The sequence below is a fragment of the Canis lupus genome, chromosome 27 (assembly GCF_011100685.1).
Source record: "Canis lupus familiaris isolate Mischka breed German Shepherd chromosome 27, alternate assembly UU_Cfam_GSD_1.0, whole genome shotgun sequence".
NCBI lineage: Eukaryota > Metazoa > Chordata > Mammalia > Carnivora > Canidae > Canis > Canis lupus.
The window spans coordinates 27,469,846-27,487,840 of NC_049248.1; the positions used below are offsets into that span (position 1 = coordinate 27,469,846).

Here is a 17,995-nt window from a genome sequence, read left to right on the forward strand (position 1 = left end):
AACCCTTGCTTGTATGTGCAAATTTGATTTAGAGGCCTTTCCCAACACGATAGCTAACCGCGTTGCATAAACATTGCCTCTGCTGTGCAGAGCCCAGGGCCGAGACAATTTCGCAGATCTGTTATGGTTGTTTTGTGCATGAAGAAATGGGGCTTGTGGGAGTCAGCGGGCCAGCTGTGAGCCTACAAATAACCTCCATTGCCGGCTTCTATGCTCCTAGGAAAGCATGCCTTTGGGCCAATATTATATTTTTCATCTATCGCAGAAGCTTTCCTGCTGCAAATTCAAAGCCTTCCTGGCACTTTCTTAAAGCTTTCTTTTAAATCAGTAGATATCTGGGATCTTTATTTCTATCTCTGTCAAATAATGATACTTATTTTTAAAAATGTTTTCATAATATCTTGTCAGTTGGACAGGAAGGTAGAAACATTATGGCCAGGTGATGCCTTAGCCTCTGTTGAGTTCAACCGTCTCATTCTGCAGCTCAGAAAACTCAAGTTCAGAGGGACAAGGGACTGTTCAGGTAATAGGACACCCAGACCAAGTTCCAGATCAGCTGCCACCCTGTCAAATGCTCTGTTCACGTCACGGGCTGCCTCTCACAGTAAAACCGTGGTGAAGTTTGTACTGGGTTTTATTGGTCTGCAAACTGAAACTGAGAAGTGTATAAGGGATACAGCTGAGATTCTGAATGTGGTCCCCCTCCCCACCACTCCCCACCCCTTGTCCCATTCTTCACTCAAACCATTCCCTTCAAAGAACTTATTTTTGCCCTTCGCTTAAGTATGGGCAGGGAAGGATACAGGAACATCTTTGGTACATTCTCAGCTGTGCTACCCAGTATGGTAGCCACCAGCCACACGTGGCTATTTCGATTTAAATAAAATAAAAATTCGGGGCACCTGGGTGGCTCAGTTGGTGAAGACACCAACTCTTGATTTCGGCTCAGGTCATGATCTTGGGCTCTTGGGATGGAGCCTCAGGTGAGGCCCTGTCCTCAGGGTGGGTGTCTGCTTCTCTCCCTCCACCATGTCTTTCTCTCTCCATAAAATAAATAAACACATCTTTAATAAAATTAAAAATTTTGAATGACTTCCTCAGTGGCCCCAGCCACATTTCAAATGCTCAATAACTACTTGTGGCTCGCGGCAACTATACTGACCAGCACAGGATATAGGATATGTTCACCATCACAGAAATTTCTATTGGATGGTGCTGCTGTGCCATCAGGTTATGAAGTTTGGCCCTCTCCGTCCTCTGACTTTGGCCATGGCTGGGAGCATTTTTCACAGTGATTGGTGGGCTGAAAAACACCTCTCTGAAGAAGTCCTGTGTCAGTCTGGTAGGGCTCTGTAACGAATACTATAGACTGGCTGGCCTAGAACTTACAGCTCTGAAAGGTGGGAAGTCCAAGATCAAGATGCAGACAAGTTCCGTGTCTGGTAGAGACCTCTTTCCGGTTCACAGACGGTGCTCATGTCCCTGTGTCCTCACGTGGCAGAGGGGCAACCAGGTTCTCTAGTATATCTTTTATGAGGGCACTAATCCCGTTGGTGAGGACTCCACTCTATGACCTAACCATCTCTCAAAGGCCCCAGCTCCTACTGCCATCACATTGGGCATTTAGGTTTCAACATACACATGTCGGGACACAGACCTTCTGTCTAGAGCATCATGACTTTGTGTCACAATCTTAACGCCACCGTGTGTGAGGTTGATTTGTGTGTGCGGAAGTTTGAGTTTTCAGGCTTTTCAAGTTCATGCCAATATTTCTTTCTCAAATAAACAAACACACACATATTTCCATTCAGTCAGATTTCTAAGGAAGAGAAATTAGATGCCATACTGTATTGGAAACATACCTTCAGACAATTTAATGGAAATGCATCACTTTCATTTTTACCTTCTAGTGAAACTAACCACTATTTAAACATAAATAAATAAATAAATAAATAAATAAATAAATAAATAAGAAGCATTTTAAGGGTTGTCAGTTTGAGCTTAATTTTCTGTACTAAGGGTGGGACCATAAGAAACTAAATTTTTATGTCAACTTACTGATGCAATGAATGCTATTGAACCACACAGTCCGGTGAAAGTGTGTTGTCATCAACACTGCGTATAGGAAATATCAAATGTCACAGGAGACATTGGTATTTACAGGTAAACAAGTTTTCTAAATTATTTGGGCTTCTAGAACTGCACCATTGTTGCAATGATTTACCCCTCAGTCACTTGAAATGTGTTTGATCTTTCAGGTATTAGAAGAGAAAATAATTCCCTAGCACTATGATCTACTAGAATAAAAGTCTTTGTAAGATTGGGGAAATTAAAATAGTGAAAAAATAACACAAAGACTGACGGAGCACTGGAGTATGAGAAAAATGTAAAAATGATTCAATGTCATTTTTTGGTGAAGGCAATGATGACATATTTCTTCTCTAGAGGCAATAGGCATAGTGATTAAGAGGGCAGACTCCAAAGTCCATCCTACTCACTAGATTCCAAAACCCAGTTCTACAATTTTCTAACTCTGCGACTTTGAGGAATTTAATTAAGCTCCCTGAGACAAGTCTAGGAAAGCCTCCTTATAAGGAGGATTCTGTTGCAAATGGGCCGAATTTGTGAAATAATCCCAAATCAGGTTTCTGCTTATCAGAGCGTCCTCTGCCCCATTTTCCTTTCTCCACTCCATCCATCCAGCTTGCGATGTGCAAAGCAAGTGCTCCTTCTTGCAGGTCGGGATCATCTGTTTTATGCATAGAGTGCAGGACTCTCCTACAGATGCTGAGACCTCCGTTGTTTTTTTTTTTTTGTTGTTGTTGTTGTTTTTCCTGGACAGCACCTGTTTGCCCTTCTAATGAAGGTGATTGTTCAGAATGTGTATCTGACAAGATCTCTTGAATGGATATTCTACTTACCCAGTCCTGTGGGGCATAGCTCAGATGTCCCCCCTCCTCTCTGCACTGCTGCTGCTGAGTAGTCCTGACCCTGCAGGGATCAGCCCTCCAGGCCTATTCTTTCCTTCTGTCTTCCAAGGCCCTAAGGACTAGCAGGAACTTCACCTAAGTAACACGTCACCCTTTACCTAGCCCGGATAAGGGTGTGGCAAATGTTAACTGAGGCAACAATGCTTGAAGTTGTCTGATTTATTACTCTTTGCAGAGTTCTTTATATAGTCATTTGCGTGGGGCACTCTAGGGAGCAGAAGTCATTTAAAACACGGCCCTTTCAAGAAGGAACTTAGAATTTATTTTAGGAGGTCAAGCATACAACTGAAATGTGTGTGGCAATAGTAAAGATAGGCTTCTGGATTCCATAGCTATTGGGGGAAAGGTTCCAAAAGCTGGCCTACATGAAATTTCTACCAGCTTGCTAGGAGTGAATATTTCCTTTCAACAGCATTAAAACTTCTTTATGTGTTTATGGCCAGGGGAGATTTAGGTCCACCCTAGGAGAAGGTCTGGTTCCCAGGAGATAAGCTGAGTTTATGATTGTGAGGAAGGGAGTGAATATAGCTACACTTCCTGGCACCAGAGGAAGAAGGGTGAGGAAAAAAGATATTCTTTTAATAATGTCAGTGGGGTCATACAAATTGCCCATGGTGAATGCTCTTAAGTTGAGAATGTAAGTGGTCATTTATTAATATTTGTAACTCATTAAAACTTGTAACTTATTAAAATACACATTTTTCCTTGGTAATTGGTGGGTGGCTAATGTGGTTATGCTCTTTGGTGGAGAAGGTCACTGAATAGTTTCACATTTCTGACTCCTGAGACTGACCCCAGAAATCTATCCTAAGGGGCTGGGAAAGGTATTTCAGGAGCTCCCCAAGCTGACTAAAATATGAAGGGCCACGATGTAGGAGAGACAGACTATTGGTACCACAATGAGTACAAAAGGAGGTCAATGAGCATCATGGTAGTTAGGCAGGATTCATCAAAGGATCGAGGCCTTGGAGCATGGTCCATTGTGCTTTGCAATGAAGGGTACTTAGTATAAAATTAAGTCAAAACAGAAGAAAATTGGACAGGAAAAATAAGTTGCATGAACTCCCACATCACAGGGTCTAGGTTCCCTCATTATCTTAACCAAGCCCACTTTTGTATCAGATTCCCAGGTCCTGCTCCCTTCCAGCCTGGGAACTCTCTCTCCCACCCTCTCCCTTGCCTCTCCCTTCCACAGGAGACGCCTTGGTCACACAGTAAGAATGAGAGAGAAGTGAGGAGAAGGGATGATGTCATCCTATGTGTGAAAGTGTGTATGATGGCTGAAGGACTTTCTAGAATGTATTTTCCATGGCGGTTTCCTTTCACCTTAATGGTGAAAGAGAGTCAACAAGTACCAATCTCATATACGGGCTGCCCTTAGTCAGATGGCCATGGCGTGTTCAATCAGCTCGAGCTGAGCAGTTGATGTTGACCAGGGCTACAATCAAGGTGAAAGAATGAAGCACTCCTCTTGGGTGCATAATTTAGAGGGATGCCAAAAAAAGTCAATGATCAACAGAAATAACATTTTAATATTTAATACAATATTTAAAACACAGAATTGATGCAAAAACCCACAGGGAATGCTGGAGAAGAGAACCAGCAGAGCAACTTGAAAGAGGCCTGATCCTCGTTACAGAAGTCGTGACTCACCTCATCAGGATGGCTGAGGCTAAAAAGCAAAATCTGGATGCAGCAATTAGGGAGCCGCTGCTCTGAGCTGTGGCAACAGAGCAGTGGGTGTTTCTTGCAAAGGGAGGACAGGGCGAGGATGGCAGATAAGAAAGCGGGGCTTCTAACCACTGTGGCCTTAACCACGACCTTTAGAAAGAAGGGAAAGAAGACAAACCTTCTCTGGGAACCCCAGCCACTTCTCAACTTCATTTTATTCCTGATGTTCATGCCACAACACAGTAATTACTTAGCCATTTCCATGACTGTGTTGATCATACTATTAAATATACTACGGGATGTTATGATATAGCTCCAATTGTTGTCTCATTTATATGGTGGACACAGTAGAAGAAAGTGGTTAGGACGTTAGACTCCCTTTTAAGTTGTGGCCGTTGCTTTCGTAGCTGCATGTTTGGCCAACCAGTTAACCATCTCTTTATTCTGCAGTTTCCTGATCTGACACAGGAGAGAAGACTACCATGTGGCGTGGTTGTGGATAATCATGGCATGAATATATAAAAACTGCTTCAGAAGTGTGTGAATGCCAGCACTTGATGCTACCACTTCTTCCTACTTTGCTGGTGAGCAGCCCATGAAGGGAAAACTGTCTTCTATTATTTGGTAATAGCCTCCCCTCCTGCCTCAAGTCACCAGCCCCGTGGAAGGCTTTTGATGGCTACTGGGAAAAATGGGCATGGACAAAGAGAAAGAAATACTGCCAGGAGGAATATATGAGGATAACAGGTGGTGGAAGAGGTGCGAAATCAAAAACTAATGGTTTAAAGAGAAAATGGGGTTTGTTTTTAGAGTGAAAAAAGAGATTTGGTATGAAAATACTGTATCACCGTGACATTTGAATTAAAACTAAAAAGATGGGACAAGTGAGCATGAAGCAGCCCTTCCAGCTCCTGCTTACATTGTTCACACTGTGCTCTGATCATCCAGGCCATCAACAGAGTGAGTGCAGGGGAGAGTGTTTTGTAAACCCTAAAGCCAGAAACACATATATTATCACTATTGAATGTAACTAGACGATCTGTGAGTCTGAACAGGAGTTGCAAGTAAGCTTGAGTGATTTTCCTGTGGACCTAGGTTTAGATCTGAAGGTTTTTCACCTCCTACCCTATTTGAGGGGACACACCTTGTGTCCCAGGGTGGCTACCCAGGTGGACCAGCACATTCATACCCTAGCTTCTGTTTTCTAGGTTTGGATCTGGGTTTGATGGATGAAAACAAAGCCATTTCAAGATAAGGTAGTTTGATAGGACCTGATCTGGGGATTCATACTGGGCTGGGTGGGCACTACCTAGATGCTTAGGAGTGAGGTCTGTCTTGGAGTGAGCCTTCTAGAATCCATATTTAGAGGAGGTTCTTGCTTAGCATCACCAGCTGAAGAAGAAACCAGGGTCTTAAAAAAGGGAGTTTATCTCCAACTTTTTCACAGGATCAAGACTGATCAGAGGTTCATGCCTACGTATTAGCTATTGTTTGAACATCACTAAATTCCTAATCTAATGAGATAGTTCCTCTTACTCCCTCTTAAATTTAATTGCATTACACAAGAATAGATTTTGATTGGGGCTGTTAAAAGATGCTCCAGGCAAATGGGCAATCCCAAGAGACAGATCTTGTCTCCTTGTGAGCTGTATACCAATTGGGTGATACTGCACAGATAGTATGAGGAAGCCTGGGCTGCGGGCTTCTTGAGCTTAGCACAAAGTATGGGTTTTTTTCTTTTTTCTACCATAAAGTTATGGTGAAGGTTCTGTCTTAGGTCCTCAGTGTGGGCAACGGAGTGAATACTACTGCAGAGGAAAATGGAATAGAAGTGCCAATTGCTGCTTTTTTGTTTTTCTTGTTACTCTAGTGGGCTATTTTGATCAGCTTCTGTGTTTGTTTATTTTTTAAGAGGGAGAAAATAACCTTTCTTCTCAAAATTTAGCCTTTGAAGAAAGGCTCATTGGGAAAGTTAATATTTTTCTTCCCTTCTCTCCAGAGTCCTTCTGACCCACCTACCATCACAATCAGCGACACACACCTCGAAGTTAGTTCTATAAAGATAAGTTTTTAAGGAAGAACATTTTCATTCACCTTGAGAGGAATAAAAATTTATCTATAAATCTGAGCTGAGGCAGAAGTTTCTGCTCAATATCAAGTTATAATATTCTTTGGAAGGTAAAAGAGTTGCACATGATTTTTGCACGATATGAAATACAAGCAATAATAAGACACATTTTATAATCAAATTGTGCCACATAAATATTTTGAGATATTTAATGCTTAAGTAAGTCATTTTGCAATTGTTTCAGCTTTGATGTTTCAGGCACACTATATGACCTCTGAGATTTCACTAGTTTAACTACTTTTCTCTGCCTAACAAAGGTAACCAAATGTCAATGGGAAAATGTCACTGCGTCAGGTAATAAATACATCAGTGAAGACACAATTTAGTTTTCTCAAATATTAGGAGTGATATACTTTATAAATCATTAAAATACTAAAAAATATGATTCCTACTGTAGTTAAAGTTGCAGACCCAGTGACAGTACATGTGACTGTTAATTTTATATGTCAACTTGATTGGGCCATGAGATACACAGGTATTCAGGCAAACATTGATCTGAGTGTTTCTATGGGTGTTTCTGGATGAGACTAACATTTAAATCGATAGACTGAGTAAAGAGATTGCCCTCAGAATATGGATGGGCTTCATCTAATCAGTTGAAGATCTGAGTGGAACAAAAGATCTAACCTCCTGCAGATAAAAGGAAATTCTTCTGCAGTGAACTGGGATATTATAACCCCTCCTGGTTCTATAGCAGCTTCTGTCCTGCAGACTCAAATTTGGACATCGGCTCTACAGATTTGGACATCTTAGCCTCAGTAATCTCATAAACCAATTTTTTTATAATGAATCTCTTTCTATGATAATCTATTGGTTCTGTTTCTCTGGAGAGCCCTGACTAATGCAACACACCATGGTTGACATTTTTCTATTTCTTGACTTCTTGGAGTATCGTATCTAGAGTGTAAGTATTAGTGATCAGGATTTTAGATAGAGATTCATATCATATGTACAGATGTATCTTCATGGGTTTTTTCTCTTTTTTTATGCTTAGCATTACATCATGTGTGTGCTTTTTCTTTATCATACAGTTATCAGAAAACATTTTAAATATTTTGTAATATTTCATAATAGAAATATGCCATTCTCTTTTATTTGACTTGAGATTATTTTTAGTTTTTACTAGCATACCCATAAAGGTTTGATGAACATGTTTGAATGCAAAATTTGGCCTCATTTCTGATTATTTTTTTGTGATAGATTCCTAGGAAGGGAATTATTAGGTCCCATCTAGATTCTAATTGACAGTGCCTAGAAGTTTCTGGGTCACCTGAGCAATATACCAAGTTCTAGTAACGGGAGGATGATTAGTTACGATACAGTGAAGTGGCTTAAACAAAGATACTTACCTGCCCTTCCCCACCATCAGAATCTGCTAGGAGTAGATTCTGCTATCAGTATTTCAAAGACCTTTGCAGGGGGTTTTAATGGTCAAACATGGCTGAGAACCCCTTGAGAGCCTCATACCTGTTCTTGAAAACTAAGCAATATGCATACAGTTATATTTTTTTCCTCAGTTATAGACAGCTACAATTGTTTCAGGGATTCAGCTCCAAAATGGATTCAGTGTTATCATTAATGCTAAGCTCCCTTCTCTGTCCTCCCGAACTCCAAACTTCATTTCAACCTTCACTTTTCCTATAACCATGATCTTGACACTATTTTGAAGCTCTTCCAGCTGCTCCTGCTGATGTTCATCCAATGTCAAGGCAGTGAACAACATCCCACTGTGAACTCCCTTGGGGCCAGATTCGCAGATGCCTTGCTGCCCTGTTTAGAGGTTGATTCTGTCTGTCTTGAGAAAGGCTCTGAGTCAAGACTTCCTTCTTTCAGAATTGACTTGCCTTCCTTCCCCTTTCCCATGCCTTGCCCATAATTTCCTTTTCTGAGGTCATGGAACCATATAAGACCATTTCAGGCCTCCTGTTAGGATACACCATACTTAAGAACCTTAATCCTTCTCCTTATCATTCTTTTTTAAAAGATTTTTTTTTATTTATTTGAGAAAGAGAGAATGAGAGAGACAGCACAAGTGGGGTGGAGGGGCAGAGGGAGAGGGAGAAGCAGGCTCCTTGTTTAGCAGGGAGCCCCAAGGTGAGGCTCAATCCCAGGACCCTGGTGTCATGATAGCAGCTAAAGGCAGATGCTTAACAGATTGGGCACCCCCATTCTTTTTTTTAATAATAAATTTATTTTTTATTGGTGTTCAATTTGCCAACATACAGAATAACACCCAGTGCTTGTCCCATCAAGTGCCCCCTCAGTTCCCGTCACCCATTCACCCCTACCCCCTGCCCTCCTCCCCTTCCACCACCCCTAGTTCGTTTCCCAGAGTTAGGAGTCTTTATGTTCTGTCTCTCTTTCTGATATTTCCTACCCATTTATTCTCCCTTCCCTTCTATTCTCTTTCACTATTATTTATATTCCCCAAATGAATGAGAACATATAATGTTTGTCCTTCTCCGACTGACTTACTTCACTCAGCATAATACCCTCCAGTTCCATCCACGTTGAAGCAAATGGTGGGTATTTGTCGTTTCTAATGGCTGAGTAATATTCCATTGTATACATAAACCACGTCTTCTTTATCCATTCATCTTTTGATGAACACCGAGGCTCCTTCCACAGTTTGGCTATAGTGGCCATTGCTGCTATAAACATCGGGGTGCAGGTGTCCCGGCGTTTCATTGCATCTGTATCTTTGGGGTAAATCCCCAACAGTGCAATTGCTGGGTCTTAGGGCAGATCTATTTTTAACTCTTTGAGGAACCTCCACACAGTTTTCCAGAGTGGCTGCACCAGTTCACATTCCCACCAACAGTGCAAGAGGGTTCCCTTTTCTCCGCATCCTCTCCAACATTTGTGGTTTCCTGCCTTGTTAATTTTCCCCATTCTCACTGGTGTGAGGTGGTATCTCATTGTGGTTTTGATTTGTATTTCCCTGATGGCAAGTGAGGCAGAGCATTTTCTCATGTGCATGTTGGCCTTGTCTATGTTTTCCTCTGTGAGATTTCTGTTCATGACTTTTGCCCATTTCATGATTGGATTGTATGTTTCTTTGGTGTTGAGTTTAATAAGTTCTTTATAGATCTTGGAAACTAGCCCTTTATCTGATACGTCATTTGCAAATATCTTCTCCCATTCTGTAGGTTGTCTTTGAGTTTTGTTGACTGTATCCTTTGCTGTGCAAAAGCTTCTTATCTTGATGAAGTCCCAATAGTTCACTTTGCTTTTGTTTCTTTTGCCTTCGTGGATGTATCTTGCAAGAAGTTACTGTGACCAAGTTCAAAAAGGGTGTAGCCTGTGTTCTCCTCTAGGATTTTGATGGAATCTTTTCTCACATTTAGATCTTTCATCCATTTTGAGTTTACCTTTGTGTATGGTGCAAGAGAGTGGTCTAGTTTCATTCTTCTGCATGTGGATGTCCAATTTTCCCAGCACCATTTATTGAAGAGACCCTAACCCATTCTTATTAAAACACTGACAGTCAGGATCTTTTTAGCCTGAATGAGGATTGTGTCTTTTGCTAATCCACAATACAGTTATCTATGATAATAATAGTCTTTCTTTTCAGGAGTATTAGCATTTCAAGGAAAGGTTATTAGAGAAACAGATCCTAAATATAAAGAAACAGATCTTCACAGATGATATTTCACAAATTGTATGGTTGTCTGGTAGGGATTTAGGGGAGATTTTTGATAAGGGCGGCCCATAAAATGTCATCAAAGAAATAAAAGTCTTATGCATTTAGTGAATGAGAGAGTCTGCAATTATGATAATAATAGTTCATACCTGTAAGAACCTCTTAACATTTGAAAGGCCATGTTTTTATGTAGTATGTAATTTAAAATTCAACAACCCACCACACCGATGCAAGATGTTAGTAATAGTTGAAACTGAGAGCAGAGGGAAAGGGAGTATATAGGAACTCAGTACTCTTTGTTCAATGTTTCTGTAAACCTAGATCTGCTCTCAAATTAAAGTCTACTCCTGAAAAAAAAGTTCAACAGCAATATGAGGTAGGATTTATTCATTTGCATTTTACAATTGAAGAATGAGAGGTGTGAAGCTGAGTTAAAGGTAAACCCAGATCTGTGACTCAAAGGCAGAGCTCATGACCCTCACCTGTACTGCCTCATTTCCTCTCCCGTGGAAGAAACCCACGCACACTTATTTACATTTTTCCTTCACATTCACATTCAAGGACCTTGGATAAATTTGTCCCTGAGTTAGGAAAAAAACCCCAAACAAATCGACCAATCAATAAACAAAAGGAATGTTCAGCAAAGAGTCAGTATGTGAACCTGCAGAGGACTTGTACAGAGAACCCAAATCTCCTTATGTTTAATCTTTCCTTTCAATGACAAGAGTGCGACCATGTTTTAGAGTCTCTCATCACTCTGAGTTAGTTCTAAGCAACCAAAATCAAGTGCCTCCACCTTTGGTAGAGAGATTTCCTTATGCCAAGAATAAAGAAAACTATTCTTCGCAGAACCCAAGGGTGTAATCAACGAAGACGCCAGCATCTCTGTTGAAAGATCCACCATTTGTGTTTGTGATGGCAGAGGAGGCACAGAAAGCTTCTGAGAGCCTGTGATACTTTTAGCAGGCATCTGGCATTTGCGGCAAGACCATTTACCCAGAAAACTGCCTACTCTTTCAGCTTGGTAACCATGGACTCTAGCCAGAAGTGATTTTGGCTCCTACTCATCCTTTCTAAATTCCTCTAAAGAGTGAGGGAGAGAGAGGAGGAGTGATTTTTTCCTTTTTGGTAAATTAAATTAAAATAAACAAAAATATCTACTTATGCAGGTTGAAAATCCTTGGATAAGTACAAAGCTCTGATTGTATGGGTAGAAAGCTAGCTATTTGATCAATGTAAACACACACATACAGACACAAAACTTTTCTTACTTTTTAAAATGGGTTGAGACCTCATGGTTCTGAAGCCAGGGCACACAGATTTTAGCTTACCTTTTTTGGTCTGGCACCTTCCTTCTGCTGGCAATAAGTTTGGCTTGTACAGTAATATTTTGAAGAGAGGTCTGAGTTTGATTAATTGTGCCTTTATGAATAACATCCTCAGAGGATTCCAGGCCATGTTCAGATTCTTGACTGCAGCAGCCATGGAGCATTGGTATATGGTTAAGCTGTTCCTCGCAACAGAAGATTCTGACAAATCAGAACTCTTCCAACCTATAGCAGTCATTGCCTTTTTTTCCTGTAGGATATTCCTAACATTTTCATTTTCCTCACTCTTCAGCTGATTTGTCAGTTTACTGAGAGGCATCAAATCCATTTGGATATGCAGTTCACTCCCTTCTGGGAGGTGGCTACTCATAGATTTGGGATGTTCTCAAGAGTGAAGAGACGACTAATTAGAGAGTTAAGACAAACAGAAGAGAAGGGGGGTGGGGGCATCCGATATCCATAGCTGAGGTATTTCCTACTAGTTCAGTCTTAGAGTCTTCCTTTGGTGAGAGTTACTATCTGTGGACTATTCATATTATGGAGAATCAGCTGCAGTAACATTCCTGGGCCACACCCACAGCGAATCCAGCTACTAGATGGAAGAACTTTCTTGGTTGGTCTGTCTGCCAGTTGGTAAATGCAATTGAGTGGAAGATCAAATGGCAACTAATGTTTTTTCCTCCACAACAGAGACCACCAAAGGGGGGGAAAAAGCCATTAATCCTTCCTGTGTTAATTGAGAACACTGAATGCCATTATGAAACCATTTCCTTTGGAGTCACGCTACTCATTTGAATCCCAGTTCAAGTTTGTTGAAATTGTAATGGTAGTAGGCGTTATCATGTCACAAGGTACCATGTTACAACATGAATGCTTTTCATTCTACATGGTTCATAAAGCAAAATAAATTTTGAATAACCAATAGTGTGAGTTAGAACTGGTATATGAGTACATATTTTCAGGAGAAGAAAATGTTCTAATGACAATATACTGCAATGGTAATTCAGGAAGTTTTCTCTTCACCTTCCTTTTCAAGATGCAAGCTATTCATATTATATTCTGATTTGCTACCTCTTTTCTTCAGAAGAGGCAAAAAGCTCAGTACTATCACACATCATATGTATGTGTGTTTTGGAGGGGAAAAAGACTTGCCTTATTGGTTTTTAATCAGAAATTTCTCTAAAAGAATTATTTCTAAAAGAATAGTCATCATTGTGGAGTTTACTGTACGGGAGGAATCCAGAATAACTAAGCAACTGTCAAGTAGAGGAGTTTATTTGCAATTCCCACTCAATCTTCTTTCTTTTAGAAAATTCTCCCCTCCTACCCTAGCTGCCAAAGATAACATACTAACTTCTGCACGTACAATGCCTCAAATTGGGATTTTTGGACACTACCACTGCTCTGAACCTTTCTTACTATCTTCCCCTCTACCTCCTCTCAAACTGTATCATTAATTCCTTCAGAAACAGTGACCAAAAAGAAATAAACAATTTCATTCGGTACCAGGTATCTCATAGGAATAAAGATCTTCAGACTTATATATGAGACTTATATTTTAGCTCAGAATTTCATATTTAAACTATCAATCAAAGGGAAGGGCATAAGGAAAGTTGTTTTCAGAAAAGCAAGGCAAAGACCCAAAAGATAGCTTCTACAGACCATTTCTTCGAAAGATTCTTGGACACATAGGCTTATTAAAATGGTTCTGCAACCAATTCTCAATTCTGGTGGTGGTGGGGAGGGGCTAGGGGGTGGTTTCCCATGCCACCAAACAATTCTGGGATACCACCTGAGTGTCCTGCAATCCAACTTAATTCTGGGACTATCTTCTAGGAGATGGCATCAGATTCCATAGGTTAGAGGTCAGTCCCACAATACTGTTCTCTTTCTCCCTCCATTTCAGGTGCCTCTTTCAAGCCCAGGTTTTCCATGTACCTCTGACCAATAGACTGTAAACTGTAAACCAGAGGTTCCCATGACTCCCTTCTTGAGTTTCATTAATTTGCTAGGGCAGCTCACAGAACTCAGGAAATCCATTTGCTTACTAGATTACCAGTTCATTACAAAGGATATTAAAGGTTAAGAATCAAGAGTCAAATGAATAGACAGGTAGAGTGAAGTCTTAAACAAAGGAGCGTCTGTTCTAGTGAAGTTGAGTCCCAACATGATGGCACATAGAACCCTTCTATTTCCCCAACCTGGAAGTTCTCCAGACATCTTCCTTTGGGTTTTTGTGAAGTCTTCCTTACACTGGCCATTGGTGATTGACTCAGCCCCCAGCCCCTCTCCCTTCCCCGGAAAACAGGAGGTCAAAGCTTCCAATCCTCTATTTATAGTTAATTCTCTTGTCAACCAGCCCCCACCCTTAGCTGTGGTCCAGAAATCACCTCATTAACATAAACCCAGTAGAAATTGTGGTAGAAAGGGGTTTGTTATGAATAACAAGACACACATTTCTCTTTTATGATTCTGAAGGGATTTCAGGAACTCAGGACCAAAGACCAAATATTATAACAAAATATGCTCCCGTTGCTCTTATTGTTTAGGAAACTCCATGCATTTTGGGAGATCTATGTCAGAAATGAGGATGAATGATGAACAAAGACCAAATATATACATACACGTATTATATGTGTGTCTGTATCTTAGTATATCATATCACACCAATAAAACAAGGTTGTAAATCAAGAAAAGCAAGATGTGGTTTCTAGGAATCATTGGATTACAAGCAGGAAAAAAGTGGCATTTTATCCCATATTCATTGATTTGTAGCTGCCTTAGAAAATTCAGATTGGAACAGAAGGATAGAGCCCTCTCTCCATGGCTGGGGAAAATTTGAGGTTCTGTTAGTGGCAAAAGACAGATTACAAAAACAAAGAGAATTCATTCCAGGTTTATTGCAGGATCATTTCTATTTGAGTGGCATAGGGATATTGATATTTAAGTATGATGTATATAAGCCATAGAGCAAAGAAATGTAAATATAGCTCACTATGCTTTCAGAGTTGAATAATTTTTACATGGGCACGATGTAAAGGTTGTGAATTGGTTTTTGACTTCGAGAATCAATTTATAAACAAAGCACAGAAGACAGCCATAGAGAATGGAAAAGAAATATATTTTTTAAAGATTTTATGTATTTATTCTTGAGAGACAGAGAGAGAGAGAGAGGCAGAGACACAGGCAGAGGGAGAAGCAGACTCCATGCAGGGAGCCCGATGAGGGACTCGATCCCAGGTCTCCAGGATCAGGCCCTGGGCCAAAGGCAAGCACTAAACCACTGAGCCCCCCGGGCTGCCCCAAAAAGAAATATTTTTATTTTAGAAGAAGGAAGCAAGTATTAGAGTACTAGTGTCTTCCTTTCACAAAATGGGAAGCTGGGCACTCTCCCTGCTTAAAAAATACAGTGAACCCTTAAACACAGGGCTTAAAGTTGCATGTAACCAGTGGAGATGTGCAGGCAGTAGTGTTACTGTATTTAGATTAGCTAGTGTGTCAGTCAGGATTCTTAATTGTAAGCAACAGAACCATCTCTGGCTGACTCAGGAAGAAAAGGAAAGCCTTTTTTGGAGGACAGGAGGAACAGGGGCTTGGTGGCCAGAAGCACTTTAAAAAATGCTCGCAGTAGAAGTGGTCTAACAGCAGAAGTCCTTGGTTAGCTGAGCACAAAGCAGGGCAGTTTGTACTTTAAACACAGCTGGCATGTGCAGCTATTTATACTATTGCTGCCACTGCACCCAGGAACTGAATTTTAGCCCCAAAGTGCTTCTGGGTCTTCATACCACTATCTGAGGACCTTCGCTGTCTGGGCTTTCAGAACACATGTTTTCTGGTGCGTCCTGGCCCCTATTAGGTGCCTGGCGGGGATGGGTGGGGCAGGTGAAGTCATCCCCACGTTATTTGGCTGGTGGGTCCCAGGGATGGAAGGGACTGCCTGTGCTTCTGCTTTCCAGTTTGGACCCTGGAGCGGTGGCATTAGCTCACTAGTCTATCACCAGGGAACACTTGGTTCTTCTGTCACCCATGGTGGGGGTGAGCCACAGCCTGGGAGGGGAAGGTGCAGACGCTCATTGGGGCCAGAATTATGTAACCTCTTTTATCACCACCAGGGCGTGTCTCCTCAAGCTGGCAAGGAAGACAAGAAATAGCTTTCAAGTGTTTCATTTTAAAATCTCAAGTAAATACATTTATTTCTTTTCACTTTGTGAAGCTTTTGAGCTTTATTAATTTTTTTTAACCTGCGAGCATAACATTTTAACCCATCAGCATCAGAAGTCAAGAAAGATAGGAAAGTCATTCAAACTTTCTAGAACTCAAGTTCCCTAACTTGTGAAATAGATACACTCTTCTCTCAGCCTCTTTTCATTGAACATTCTATGACTGTATGACTGAACTCAGCAAATCCAGTTGTATTCCTGTGTATTATTTGCATTTTTTCTCTCATTATTAGAGACATTGTTAACAGTTTCAAGTTTTAGACAAAAGTAAACATGTTATCTTTACCATTAAGTCCCTCCCAACCATAGAAAGAATCTCTTGATTAGTATCCACCTATCGGGTCTGGGAGAAGGATATAAGGAAAATTTGTTGTGTTTTGGTAGCTTCAAAACAAGTCTCCACATCATCCATCCACGATAGCCAAAAAGTGAAATGACCTAAATATCCATTAACTGAGTGAATGAATGAAATGTGGTATATCTGTCCAATATAATATTACTGGGCAATGAAGAGAAATGAAGTACTAATATATGCTATAATAAAGACAAATCTTCAAAACATTCTAAATGAAGTAAGTCAGGCACAGCCGATCACATTCTGTGTGATTCCATTTATATGAAATATCCAGAATTCACAAATCCATAGAGATAGGAAGTAATTAGGATTGCCTAGGACTGGGAGTGGAGAGGGTTGAGGTGAATGGGTGTAATTGCCAATATGTATAGGAGGTTTCTAGAGGTGAGAATTATTCTGAAACATTTGTGGTTGCATAAAAAACCATTGAGTTATAAAATTTAAATAGGTAAATTTATGCTATGTAAATTCTGTCTCAGTAAAGCTATTATTTAAAAACAAAACACATCTAGTCCCTCCATAAAGGTTTGGCTACAGGAGGAAAGGGTTGGTATTGGGCATCTATCTGTGTGGTGAGACCTCAGGATTGGCCTCCTAAGGTATGTTTGCATGAGCTTGCAACACATGTGTATTTAAGAAACTTTGACCAAGAGTTGTAAACTTTAAGGCTCAAGTTCATCAAAGAGTGTCAATTCTCACCAAGGAATTGCCTATAGAGGTTCTGTCCTAGCCCCATGCAAGAGGCAGTTGGGAAATAGATCGGTAGCTATAGCCATCCTCTGGGTGCAGCCTCTGAGGCTGACCCTACTGGCACAGCTGGGCTTCACCCCATGAGCTGTGTCCTCTCCCACAACAGTGCCTCTGCTACCATATTCTTGAGAGATCATGTGTATTTCCAAACCTTCTCATTAAGCTCAGCAGCACATGCCATCCTGTCTTTGAAGAAAGCCTGCAGCAAAGAAAAAGTCGCCTCATCATTGTGACTCTCACTTGGTCCCCATTCCATATTTCAACATGACTCATTAGTGTTGGTTTTTGCAGGGCAACTAGTGCCTCAGGACTTTGAAGGGCCAGCACAATGGATGAGAGCTGGAGGTCTTCATAGACTGTGGACCTCCCTGGATGGATGACGACCTGAAGGGGATTAGAATAGGCTTCTCTTTGCTTTTCCCAGTGAAATGGGGGACATTGAATACTGTATCCTGAGGGCCACTTGGGGCATTTTGTTTGGTCTACAAAGTGAGTAGAAGTCTACAGTTAGGACTTCTCTTATTCAGTCCTTTATCCACTTAACATTAGTGTAATATCTACACACTCTGCTACATTCCAAGGGGGCCAGAGGGGGGAAAAGCTTCACACAGTGAATCTGCCTGGGAGTTGCTTAGGGTCTGCTAGGAAGTTAGGCATGAACCTAGAATCTGGTGCACTTTGGTTTGGAGCCTGTGATAACTATTTAGGTAAGGTAGTTCTTAAAGCTATTATCCAAATGATGAAATTAATCCATAGAGGCAAAGAGCTTTTATAAAATGTTATTGACAGGATGTGAGTCCCCCAAAACATTAGTATTTTTATTAATAAAAAGTCACAGAGGATTTTAATGTGCAGCCAGAGTTGAGAACCACTGCTCTCAACAATTCATTAAAAAGTTTATTAGGGGATC

The 17,995-nt window shown here is 40.8% G+C and overlaps 1 long non-coding RNA gene across 3 annotated transcripts in view; it reads left to right on the forward strand.

The window, feature by feature from the left end:
- LOC102156632 overlaps positions 1 to 17,995 on the forward strand; it is a 98,809-nt gene that overhangs the window by 72,785 nt on the left and 8,029 nt on the right. For 2 of the 3 annotated variants that reach the window (XR_005379990.1, XR_005379991.1), the window contains one exon: positions 5,112 to 5,245. This is a non-coding gene — a long non-coding RNA (uncharacterized LOC102156632). Of the gene's footprint in view, positions 1 to 5,111; positions 5,246 to 11,281; positions 11,562 to 17,995 lie in introns of those variants that run through there. The other variant, XR_005379993.1, reaches the window with a different exon arrangement.